At 51.0% G+C, this 13,338-nt stretch overlaps 1 pseudogene; it reads right to left on the reverse strand.

Annotated features, from left to right (window-relative positions):
• Positions 1-1,619: 1,619 nt before the first annotated feature.
• Positions 1,620-8,787, reverse strand: LOC116810568 (protein capicua homolog; annotated as a pseudogene).
• Between the last annotated feature and the right edge of the window lie 4,551 nt (positions 8,788-13,338).

A 13,338-nucleotide genomic window follows, 5' to 3' on the forward strand; every position in this document is an offset into this window, starting at 1 on the left:
AAGGCCCTCTTCACACTCCATCTTGTAGCCCCAGCAGGAGCTATTTTCCAAAAAGTGAAAAGCTCTGAAGGTCCCCCACTGCATGGTAGGTACAAGGGCTCTGAGGAGGGAAACTGCCCAGCTTTCCCCCGGCACAGCTGCAGGGGTAGGGGGTATATATAACAGGAGTAGGCCTTGGCCAGGCACGGTGGCTCACGCCGGTAATCCCAGCACTTTTGGAGGCGGGGGCGGGCGGATCACGATGTCAGATCGAAATCAGCCTAGCCAAGATGGTGAAACCCCGTCTCTACTAAAAATACAAAAATTAGCCAGACGTGGTAGCATGCACCTGTAATCCCAGCTACCCGGGAAGCTGAGGCAGGAGAATGGCGTGAACCCAGCAGGAGGAGGTTGCAGTGAGCCAAGATTGCACCACTGCACTCCAGCCTGGGCGACAGAGAAAGACTCCGTCTCAAAAAAAAAAAAAGAGGAGAAGGCCTTATTCTATCCCAAACTGAAAGGATGATATGTCTTTACCCGGGAGAAGATAACCATCCTGCCCTCCATTCCTACCCCCACATACTGTCCATGTTCTCAGGGGGTACTGTGAGTCCTGGGACCTTCTTTGGGGTCCCCCACCTGCCTGTGGTAATTATGGAGGGACCCAGGGGTTGAGGCAGGGCTGGGGTGTCCCCTTCCAGCCAGGCTGTCGAGGCCCCAACTCTGGGGCAGAGGCAGTGGCAGGGCAGCCAGGGTTGCACCAGAGCCTGAGCCTGGTGAGGTGGGGTCAGGCAGGGCTGGGAGTCAGGGCAGGGGCAGCAGCAGTGGACCCACTATTCATACATCTTCTCCAAGCTTTGTGTGCAGAACATCCTGCCCATGCTGCCCCAGCAGCTTCAGTTGGCACCTGCCCCAGTCCAGCCTCTGGGACCCACGCAGCGGCTCCCAGCGGCCCTGCACCCACCACCAGCATCCGTTTCACCTGCAGTTGAAGATCCATGAGGTGCCCAGAAGATCATGCAGTCATCAGTCCCACGGAGCAGCCCACGAGGCTGAGCCTCCTCCCACTGGACCGCCCCCCAGCTGGCACCACTGCTGCCCCTGCCCCAACTCAGCTTCGCGTGACTCTCGGGCAGAGGCAGTGGTGGGGCAGCCAGGGCAGCGTCAGAGTCTGAGCCAGGTGAGGTGGGGTCAGGACCCCCGCAGGGCTGGGAGTCAGGGCAGGGGCAGAACAAACCTTGGAGGGGAAGATGTGTGCATAGTGGGCCTGGAGGGCGGCTGTGGCCTGGGGACAGGAAGAAGCAGTGGGCCTGGAAGAGCTGCATGATCAGGGCTGGCACTGGTCCAGGGCGCATGCAGTGAACAGGACAGCGCCTTCTCGGTCTCTGGTTCCCTGAGCCTGTCCTCGGCTTCTCTACCTGTACAGGCAAAGGGGAAGCTGTCCCCATCGCACATGGCACATTTGGGGGTGTTGGGCTTCGGGCTGCAGCTGGAGCATCTTCTCATCTTGCATTTGGGCGCGATGGGGTCCTCCAGTGCGGGATCCATGTCCATGGGGTTCCCTCTGTCCTGACCCCCAAAACCCAGTCAGTTTCTCCTCTTCAGACTCTGCCCCCCAGGTGGCTCAGCCCAGCTCCTGCCTAGAAAGCCTTAGTGTTGGGAGGGGCCATGATGACTGAGGGGCCTGGTAGCTCCAGGTCACCCACACTTTCAGGTCTCTTGCACCAGAAGGTGGCAGGATCCATTGGGAAGAACCAGGTCGCCTTGGAAGGCGTCCCTGGGCCCCCATCCCCAGGGGGTAGGGGCTGTAGGGGGCCCGCTCTGCTGCCCTGACCAGACTCCTGGGCCTTGAAGGCTCCTGGGCCCAGTAAGAAGGAGGTGGATGCCAAGGTTGAGGAGGAAGCATCCAAGTATGTGGAGGAGGAGGATGGGGTGGGACCATAGACCTTGCCAAAAACTACAGTTGGATCGGGGGACCCTGGGGGCTCAGGATCCAGGAAGGGGTGGCAGAGGGTAAAGGAGGAAGGAATGACAGGTGTAAATACCTTCCCACCAAAGCCCTTGTTGCCTTCTGGGTCCTCCCCAGAGCTGTCCCCACTCAGTTGGTCACCCACTCCTTGAACTTGAGATCAGTGTCAGTGGTGCTAAAGCCATCATCAGCAATGACATCATCACCCCCTCCTCCTCATGGATGACCATGTGCTCATCACTCGCTATGTCCTCACTGGCCATGTGCTGGGAATGAGCAGCTCAAGTGGGCAGCAGCAGGGCTGCCCACTGGTCACCTCCCTCACCAGGGGCTGCAAAGTGGCCTGGAGCTCCATATGAATAGAAGGCTTTGGGCCAGAGTATGATGCAGTGCCAGACACCACCTGTGTCTGTTCCTGTAGTGCCTGACAGTCCATTTCCCTGCTGTCCAGGCTGTGTACCCCACTGTAGGAGAAGGCTTGGGCCAGGCTGAGCCAGGTTCCCTGACTGTGTGCAGCCATTCTGCCCCACAGAAGCTGCTCCTTGGTATCCGAGCTCTGGAGTGTCTGGGCTGCAACTGACAGGAGCTCAGAGGACACCCCAGGGGCAGTGGCAGTGCCCGTCTCTGACATGCAAACCCTTGTGCCCTCCTGCTAGCCCCTGGCTTGTGGGGTTGGCCTCTGAGCTGGACTTCTTTCGGTCCTTGTTGCAAGTGGGCCACCTTCACCTGGAAGGCCATGTAGTGGTACTTCTGCATCTCATTGGGCCCCAGGGTGTACCACTGCTCGCTCAGGATCTGGCTGACGGTCCAGTTATCCTGATTGGGGTGACCCTGGTGCACCCTGCCAAGGCCTGGTGCCACTTGCTGAAGATCATGACCGCCACTCACGGGCCACTGGATGTGGTCCTTGTCCCATTTGTTGGGGCTGCATCCATCCTTCTCAGAAGATGAGTCCTGTTCCTTGCACAGGGCACTGAAGGACTGGGCCTGACGTCATCTGAGTGGCAGAGACAACTGGGTGTCAGGAGACATGATGGAGAGGAAAGCATCATCGTGGTCATTCTCTGTCTCGCTGTCCAGCAGGGGGTCCCCTGAGGGGCCCAGGGCTGCTCCTCTGTGGTGAGAGATGGGCCCTTACCAGGTTCCACCACCCCCAAAGTGTGTGGGGTTCTGGGCCCTGGGCTTTCAGGGCAGGTGGCTTCAGGGGGCCGCCGAGGGTCAGCACTCCCTGTCCCACCTGGTGGACACTCATGAGCAACAGCTGCTGACTTGGCAGGTTCTTTGCTCTGGTTGGAGGCCACTGAGTGACTGGCAGGTTGCTGGGCCTCACGCGGCTGCAGGGAGGGGTCAGGAAGGGGACAGAGTACCAGGAGAACACAGCCACAGAGCAAGGTTCCATGTTCCTCCACATGAACATGCTGACACCACCGGAGGCCTCGCTGGACGCAGGCATCAGGGGCCTGTGGGCCAAGTACCTGGTCTGGGCAGGGGGTTCCTGACAGGGGCTCACAACTCCTCAGCCCCCTCCTCAGCCAAGGCACCTTGGACCCACAGAAGGGGGGATGGGAGGGGAGCAGGAGGCCAGGCCTCAAGTTTTGTTTTTTTGTTTTTGAGATGCAGTTTGGCAGGCTGGAGTGCAGTGGTGCGATCTCAGCTCACTGAAACCTCCACTTCCTGGGTTCCAGCAATTCTCCAGACTCAGCCTCCCAAGTATATGCACCTTTACTGCTGAATATTATACATTTTCTTATGCTTTCATGTGATTAATTAGCATTCTTTTGTTTTCTTTTTGAGACAGAGTGTTGCTCTGTCGCCCAGGCTGGAGGGCAGTGGTGTAATCTTGGCTCACTGCAACCTCCATCTCATGGTTTAATTGATTCTCCTGCCTCAGCCCCCTGAGTAGCTGGGACTACAGGCACCCGCCACCACACCTGGCTAATTTTTTGTATTTTTAGAAGGCGTGGGTTTTCGCCATGTTGGCCTGGCTGGTCTTGACCTCCTGACCTCAGGTGATCCACCCTCCTCGGCCTCCCAAAATGCTGAGATTACAGGCATGAGCCACCGCACCCAGCTGCTTTCTTTCATTTTTACTTGAAAAACTCCGTTAAGCATTTCTTTTAAAGTAGACCTAGTGGTCCTGAATTCCCTCAGCTTTGTTTGTCTAGGGAACATGTTATTTATTCTTTCTTTCTGAAGGATAGCTTTGTCAAATATAGTATTAGTTGCTGGCAGTTTTTTTCTTTCAGCATTTTGAATATATTCTTTAATTCTCTCCTGACCTGCAATGTTTCTTCTGATAAATCTGCTGATAGTTTAATGAAGATTCTCTTGTCGGTGTCATGTCACTTTTCTCTTGCCTCTTCAACATTTTAAAAAATCTTTGACTTTTGACTATTTGATTATATTGTGATTATATATATTTGGTTTTTTTTTTTTTTTTAAATGGAGTCTCGCTGTCGCCCAGGCTGGAGTGCAGTGGCGCAATCTCGGCTCACTGCAGGCTCCACCCCCCGGGGGTTCACGCCATTCTCCTGCCTCAGCCTCCCGCGTAGCTGGGACTACAGGCGCCCGCCACCTCGCCCGGCTAATTTTTTGTATTTTTTTTTAGTAGAGACGGGGTTTCACTGTGTTAGCCAGGATGGTCTCGATCTCCTGACCTCGTGATCCACCCGCCTCGGCCTCCCAAAGTGCTGGGATTACAGGCGTGAGCCACCGCGCCCGGCCTATATATTTGGTTTTAACCTCTTTAGGAATCTTTAAGCTTCATGGACTTGGATGTCTAAATCTTTCCCATGATTTAGGCAGTTTCAGCCACCCTTTCTTTAAATAAACTTCTTTCTCTTTTCTCTACTTTCCTTCTCAAACTCACATGACAGTGGATTGCCTAATCGTGTCTCATTGGCTTTCTTTTCTCTCTCTTTTTTTTCCAGATGGAGTCTTGCTCTGTCGCCCAGACCAGGGTGCAATGGCGTGGTCTTGGCTCACTGCAATCTCCCACTTGGGCTCTGCAGCCCAGCCTGTCTAGTAACCACTGCCTCCTCAAAGTGACACCTGGCAGATTCTTCTTCCCTTTGAGGGAGAATCATCGTTGTTGCTTCATCACTTCTAAGACATTTTGTAGGGCATGGACAAGTTAAACAGAATGTGCTTACCTGCCTTAGGTCTCACTGTCCCACAGGCTCCTGGGAGAATGCCACAGTGGCCATGCATTGGTTGAGCTTCTCTATAGAACCCAGGGGCTTCAGCCCAGAGCACAGCGTCTAGCCCTAAGCCTAGAGCGGGGAGGGAGTCCCGAACTTCTGCATTCACAGACCACCTCCAGAACTGTTATAACCAAAGGCATCCTGTTCTGTTATTTCACTTAAATCAACATGTTATTTTGTTTTCACTCACTCCTGGCTTTCGCCTTGTGCCGAGCCCATGTATCCATGCAGTCATGTTCACAGGCTAGTTATGTTTTCCTTCTTACACATGAAAATAAATGCATAACTGGTAGAAGCTCTTCCGTGTTTCATATAAGCTGTCACACAGGTAAACCCTGGCCTTTGGCAGTACCCCTGGAAAGATGTTTGCTGGGCATCTGCTCACTATGGCAGGGGTGTCCAAAGAGTGCTGGGGCTCAGCTCAGCAGATGGAGGGGCTCGTTTCCTGCCTCATGCCCAACACCAGAGACTGATGCCGGCCAACTCGCAGGTGTGCCTCTTCTGGACAAGGGCCACCACTGACGGGGTTGGCTGCAGGGGCCTCACTAGGGCAGCCAAATGCTTTAAGAATTAACACTCAGGCTGGGCATGCTGGCCAATGCCTGTAATTCCAGCACTTTGGGAGGCCAAGGCGGGCAGATCACCTGAGGTTGGGAGTTCAAGACCAGCCTGACCAACATGGGGAAACCCCTTCTCTACTAAAAATACAAAATTAGCTGAGCATGGTGGCGCATGCCTATAATCCCAGCTACTCAGAAGGCTGGGGCAGGAGATTTACTTGAACCCAGGAGGCGGAGGTTGCAGTGAGCCTAGATCATACCATTAGACTCCAGCCTGAGCGACAGAGGGAAACTCCGTCTCGAAAAAAAAGAACACTCAGGCCCGGTGTGGTGGCCAATGCCTGTAATCCTAGCACTTTGGGAGGCTGAGGTTGGCGGATCACTTGAGGCCAGGAGTTTCAGGCCATCCTGGCCAACATGGCGAAACCCCGCCTCTGCTAAAAAATACAAAAATTAGCTGGGCATGGTGGCGCATGCCTCTAGTCCCAGCTACTCGGGAGATTGAGGTAGGAGAATCCCTTGAATCTGGGAGGCAGAGGTTGCAGTGAGCTGAGATCACATCACTGCACTCCAGCCTGGGTGACACAGTGACACCCTGTCTCAAAAAAAAAAAGAACACTCACCCCCAGGGCATGCTCCCTGCACGTAACCAGGCTGCTCTCCCTCTGCAAGCTTGCACACTGACCCCTCGGATCCCTTCATGGGCATAGGCCAAGAGACAGTTTGTGGCCTGAAAGAGCACTGGCTTGGGGACAGGCCACCCAGATCTCAGACCTATCTCTGTACTCAATAGCGTGAACAAGTTAGTAACCCTCAGCCTTGATGTTCTCATCTGAAGCAATTTTTAAAAATTTTTTATTGGTGGGGCATGGTGGCTCACTCCTGTAATCCCAGCACTTTGGGAGGCCAAAGCGGGTGGATCTCCTGAGGTTAGAAATTTGAGACCAGCCTGGCAAACGTGGCGAAACCTTGTCTCTACTAAAAATACAAAATTAGCCAGGTGTGGTGGTGTGCACCTGTGGTCCCAGCTACTCTGGAGGCTGAGGCAGGAGAAATGCTTCAACGTGGGAGGTGGAGGTTGCCAAGATCATGCCATTGCACCCCAGCCTGGGCAACAAGAGCAAAACTTCGTCTCAAAAAAAAAAAAAGGCTATATATATATGTATATATATGGCCTTGTTGTAATTCCTCATGTCCTAGCATGCTTCTGTTTGGGTGTGTTTGGAGGGGTGTTACCTGGATGAAACTCTGGGAGATGCCTCTGCTTTTTGGGCTGCCCATGTATAAATCTTTCCATAAGGGGAGCACTCAATAGTGTTTATTCACCTCCCCCACCCCAACCCTCCCAACCAATTTTCATTCCTCTTTTCTTCCTTTTCTCTGCTCTCACTTGAAGGGTGCCTGCCAAGTGTAGGCACAATCAGAACACCCCGGGCAAAGATGATTTCCCTTTTCTTTGGATAGACTCACTGGCAGAGATAAAATATATTCTCTAGATTCAAAAAGATATTTGTGCACCCGTGTTCATAGCAGCGTTACTCACAATAGCCAAAAGGGGGAAGGAACCAAGTGTCCATCAACAGAAGAACGGATGACAAGACATGGTCTATCCTGACAATGGAAGATTCTTCAGCCTTAAAAAGGATGGCAGGCCGGGCGCAGTGGTTCACATCTGTAATCCCAGCACTTCGGGAAGCTGAGGCAGGCAGATCACTTGAGGTCAGGAGTTCAAGTCCAGCCTTGCCAACATGGTGAAATCCCACCTCTACTAAAAATATAAAAATTAGCCATTAGCCAGGTGTGGTAGTGCACGCCTGTAATCCCAGCTACTCAGGAGGCTGAGGCAGGAGAATCGTTTGAACCTGAGAGGCGGAGGTTGCAGTGAGCCAAGAGCATGCCACTACACTCCAGCGTGGGTGACAGAGCGAGATCTCCATCTAAAAAAAAAAGATGACATTCCGACACATACCACAATGTGAATACACCTTGACAACATTGTGCTAAGTGAAATAGGCAGACACAAAAGGACAGATACTGTATGAGTCCGCTTATATGAGTATCCTAGTCAGATTCATAAAGACAACATAGAACAGAAGTTTCCAGGAACTAGGGGAAAATAGGAATGAGGAGCTTAGTGTTTAATGGGGGCAGAGTTTCAGTTTGGGAAGGAGAATAGTATTCTGGAGCCTGGGCTCACACGTGTAACCCCAGCACTTTGGGAAGCCGAGGCAGGCAAATCGCTTGGGCCCAGGAATTCAAGACCAGTCTGGGCAACATGGAGAAACCCTGTCTCTACAAAAAAATTATCCACGCGTGGTGACATGCGCCTGTAGTTCCAGCTACTCAAGGGGTTAAGGTAAGAGGATCACCTGAGCCTGGGAGGTCAAAGTCGCCGTCCAGCCTGGGTGACAGAGTGAGACCCTATCTAAAAATAAAATAAAAGCTGGCCAGAGTTTCAGACCAGCCTGGCCAACATGATGAAACCTTGTCTCCACTAAAAGTACGAAAATTAGCCAGGTGGGGTGGCGGGCACCTGTGGTCCCAGCTACTTGGGAGGCTGAGGTGGGAGAATCACTTGAACCCTGGAGGCAGAGGTTACCGTAAGCCAAGATCGCACCACTGCACTCCAGCCGGGGTGACAGAGTAAGACTCTGTTATTAAAAAAAAAAAAGAGTTCTGGAGATGTATGGTAGTGATGGTTGCCCAACACCATGAAACTGTAATGTTAGAAATGGTTGTGATGGAGAATTTTATATGTATTTTAGCACAATTAAAATATACATATATGATCATGTATTTATGCATCTAAACCAGATGCTGAGAGACAGGAAGAGGAGCTGGTGAAGGCATGCAGTGCCTGAGGGGGACAGTCCCCTGCCCAGAGTCCTGGGAAGGCTGGCCACTGCTCTCTGCAGACGGAGCTGGTTGTCCTGGCTGCCCTGGACTCCATTAAAGGCAGGTGCGCACACAGCCACTAGAGGGCAGCATGGGCCGGCGAACGGGGAGCCTGGGCATGAATGATTTCAGAGCTCACCCCGGTCCTCAACTTCTCCAAATGTAAGAGGGGAAGGGTCATTCCGGCCCCACCCACCACGCATGGTTGCAGTGAGGCTGAGAGGAGAGAACAGATCGCAAAACTAGAAAGAGTCCAGCCAGGGCCGGGCGCGGTGGCTCACGCCTGTAATCCCAGCACTTCGGGAGGCCTAGGCAGGTGGATCACCTGAGGTCAGGAGTTTGAGACTAGCCTGACCAATATGGTGAGACTCTCGTCTCTACTAAAAACACAAAAATTAGCCAGGTATGTTGGCATGCACCTGTAGTCCCAGCTACTCAGGAGGCTGACACAGGAGAATCGCTTGAACCCGGGAGACAGAGGTTGCAGTGTGCCAAGATCATGCCACTTCACTCCAGCCTGGGGGACAGAGCTAGACTTCATCTCAGAGAAAGACTCTGTCAAAAAAAAAAAGAAAGAAAGAAAGAAAGAAAGAAAGTGGCCAGCCTGGGCAACATAGAGAAACTCCGTCTCTACTAAAAACAGAAAAATTAGCCGGGTGTGGTGAGCACCTGTGGTCCCAGCTACTTGAGAAACTGAGGTGGAAGGATCACGTGAGCCTGGGATGCAGAGGTTGCAGTGAGCTGAGATCGCGCCACGCCACTGCACTCCAGCCTGGGCCACAGAGCAAGACCCTGTCTCCAAAACAAAACAAAAAAACTAGAAAGTGAGTGATATGGATGTGGAATTGCTGCAGCTGTCCTGAAGACATGCCCTTTTGGAGGGAGACCTATGTCAGGAGACTGAATTCATCGGCTGAAACCCCCACTGCTAGGAGAGGCCCACCTAGAAGTCCCCATGCTGCTACCCTGCAATTCCATACTTGGGCACAGTAAGCACAGAATCAGAGATGGGACAAAGGACAGCATGGCGCAGTGGGGAGCCCTGAGCCTTTCTGATGGTTACCCTGTCCCCAGGGACCCCTTTCCTGAGGGCATACCCAGGTGTGAACTTCACCCAGCACAGGCCAGCCCCTCCAGGGCAACCCAAGCCCCTCCCTACCCTGCTAGAGAGACAAATGGTGGAAATGGGGAATTGAATGGAGAGCCAAGGGGACCGGGATGGGGAGAGGGGAGGAGGCTGGGCTGATAAGTAAGAATTGCAGGGACTAAAGACATTTTCCAAGAAATGTTCTCCTCACTTTAATGTAGTTTAGGTAACAAAATAATCTATGAAGTAGCAATATTGACATCCTCAAAGAGGAGGAAGCTGCACATCAGAGAGCTGGTATAACTGCACAAGGCTGCACAGCAGAGACAGGATCAAAGCAGGTCCAGTGAAAACTCTATAAGCCTCCACTACAGACCCACTTCAGAAATCCACATTCTAGAATGTTCCAGAACAGCTCGTGTAACACAGATGCCAAAGTACAACTGAAAAATAAACTTAAATGTCTTGAGCTCTGCCTTTTTTTTTTGAAACAGGATCTCACTCTGTTGCCTAGGCTTGAGTACAGTGATGCAAACACGGCTCACTGCAGCTTTGATAATCTTTTGGGCTCAAGCAGCCTTCCTACCTCAGCCTCCCAAATAGCTGGGACTCCAAGCATGCACCACCACACCTGGCTAATTTTTAAAATTTTCTGTAAAGATGGGGTTTTGCCATGTTGCTCAGGCTGGTCTGGAACTCTTGGCTTCAAGCAATTTTCCTGCCTCGACTTCCCAAAGTGCTGGGATTACAGGAGTGAGTCACTGTGCCCAGCTAAGACCTGCATCATTTTTTTTTTTTTTAGAAATGAAGTCTATGTTGCTCAGGCTGGTCTTGAACTCCTGAGCTCAAGTGATCCTCCTGCTTTGGCCTCCCAAAGTGCTAGGATTACATGCATGAGCTATCGCGCCAAGCCAAGACCTGCATCTTAAGAGGGGGAGTTTAGACTACAGGCCTCTTGTTTGCAAGTGAGATATAATTTTCCCAATCCATCCAGAAAGGTCCTTGTATCCTATATGACTCATACTAATTCTCAGAGAGTGATCATCACATTAGAGACTCTGGAGTGTACCCCGCTCATAACCTTCCTTCTGCAGAAAAAAATGTGATTCAGCAGAAAATAATGCACTATCTACACACAGCACACCCTTCCTGGTTATCAGATTCTAGCCTTTTGTTGTCTTTGAGCTACTTTACAGCTCTGTAAATTGTAGGCAAATGATATATTGCCCTGTCTAGTAGAGGTTCTCCCTCGCTCTCTTGTTGAAAAACCAGTTTCCATTTGCACATTCATTTCACTATTCCTGACCTGTGAATGTGACTGTTCTTAGCTGCCCTTTTGGGCTGGTTATAACATCACCTGGCCTCCTTATGAGTTAAATAAAATGGTTTTTTTTTTTTTTTTTTTTTTTTGAGACGGAGTCTCGCTCTGTCGCCCAGGCTGGAGTGCAGTGGCGCGATCTCGGCTCACTGCAAGCTCCGCCTCCCGGGTTCACGCCATTCTCCTGCCTCAGCCTCTCCGAGTAGCTGGGACTACAGGCGCCCGCCACCGCGCCCGGCTAATTTTTTTTGTATTTTTAGTAAAGACGGGGTTTCACCGTGGTCTCGATCTCCTGACCTCGTGATCCGCCCGCCTCCGCCTCCCAAAGTGCTGGGATTACAAGCGTGAGCCACCGCGCCTGGCAATAAAATGGTTAATACCTATTCATTTTCTATCTATGTGAGAGTCATAATTTCACCTTTTCTTGAAAATGATCTTGCAACACTTCCTTCATCAGGTGTTTATGACAGCTCCTTTAGGCCAGAAGAGGTGGTGGGGTCCCTTGCAGGGCATCCCATGAAGTGGAGTTAAGAGCAGCCGGCAGGTAGCCTCTGTTCCCCAGGGCAGTCTCTGAATGGGAAGGGAGGCAAGGGGAGGAGGAAGAGAAGAGGGACGGGTTCTTCCCAGTGGATGGGACAAGGTCTTAGCAAGAGCTAGATTCTTAGGCTGGGTGAAGTGGCTCATGTCTATAATCCCAGCACTTTGGGAGACAAAGCAGGGGCATCACTTGAGCCCAGGAGTTCTATTTCAGCCCGGGCAACAGAGCAAGACCGCATCTCTACAAACAACAACAACAACAACAACAACAAAAAAAACAGCCCGGCGCAGTGGCTCACGTCTGTGATCCCAGCACTTTGGGATGCTGAGGCAGGTGGATCATCTGAGGTCAGGAGTTCAAGACTAGCCTGGCCAATGTGGTGAAACCCTGTCTCTACCAAAAGTACAAAAATTAGCCAGGCATGGTGGTGGACGCTTGTAATCCCAACTACTCAGGAGCCTGAGGCAGGAGAATCACTTGAACCTGGGAGGCAGAGGTTGCAGTGAGCCAAGATTGCGCCATTGCACTCCAGCCTGGGCAAAAAGAGCAAAAACTCCATCTCAAAAAAAAAAAAAAAGAAACAAACAAAAACTGGATTATCTCTCTGATTAAGCTCCTAGCCAGCCATTTGACCTTGAGTTTTAACAAGGTCTTTAAGTTTTAAAGGTAAGGAAGGGTGTCAACCTCTTTAAGTTTTGAGGGTAAGGAAGGGTGTCAAAACTAACATTTATTTCCTGAGCTCTTGTTTGTCTTGTCTGGGGTGAGGCTGGAGAGGTGGGATGATTGACTACACTGGACAAGAAGCTAGGTTTCAGCAGTTAGGCAGTCTGCCTGGGATCAAGGCTCCTGATGGCGATACTGACAGTAATAACAACAGCAGCAGCTACCATTTCTTTGGCACGCATATACCCATATGTATTATCTCATTTAGTCCCCACCACTGCCTGGAAGGAAGGATTAATCTATGATCCCATCATTCAGACAGGAAGACAAAGGCTCAAGGTCACACCACATAGATTCTGGTTCTAAATTTAGCCAAGTAATAAACCCTTTATTCCACTGCCTTTGCCTCCTAGATGTGACAGGGCAATCCTTTGGCCATTGAATCACTTTTTTCCTCACCTGTAAAAGAGAGAGAATTATTACTTTGATCATCAAGGAATGCAATGGCAGATGACCAAATGCCATGTGGTTTCTTGAGCTGGATTCTGGAAAGGAAGAAGGGACATTAGTGGAAAAGCTGGTGAAATCCCAATAAAGTCTGGAGTTTGGTGAATCATGTTGTACCAATGTCAGTTTCCTAGTTTTGACAAATGTGCCATAGTTGCGTGAGATGTTAATGGAAGGCAAAGTGATGAAGCGTGTAAGAAAACTTTCTGTATGATCTTTGCAATGTTTCAGTAAATCTTTTCTTTTTTTTTTTTTTTTGAGATGGAGTCTTGCTCTATCCCCCAGGCTGGAGTGCAGTGGCATGATCTCTGCTCACTGCAACCTCCGCCTCCTGGGTTCAAGCGATTCTCCTGCCTCAGCCTCCCGAGCAGCTGGAACTACAGATGTGCACCACCACACCAGGCTAATTTTTGTATTTTTAGTAGAGACGGGGTTTCACCATGTTGGCCAGGCTGGTCTCGAACTCCTGACCTCATGAACCACCCACCTTGGCGTCCCAAAGTGCTGGGATTACAGGTATGAGCCACTGTACCCAACGCTGTTTGATTTTTTTACAATAAGCCTATGATACTTTTATAATATGAATGAATATATGTTTTTAAAATTCATTTTTCTAAAA

The sequence above is a fragment of the Hylobates moloch genome, unplaced genomic scaffold (genome assembly GCF_009828535.3).
Source record: "Hylobates moloch isolate HMO894 unplaced genomic scaffold, HMol_V3 SCAFFOLD_1, whole genome shotgun sequence".
Lineage (NCBI taxonomy): Eukaryota > Metazoa > Chordata > Mammalia > Primates > Hylobatidae > Hylobates > Hylobates moloch.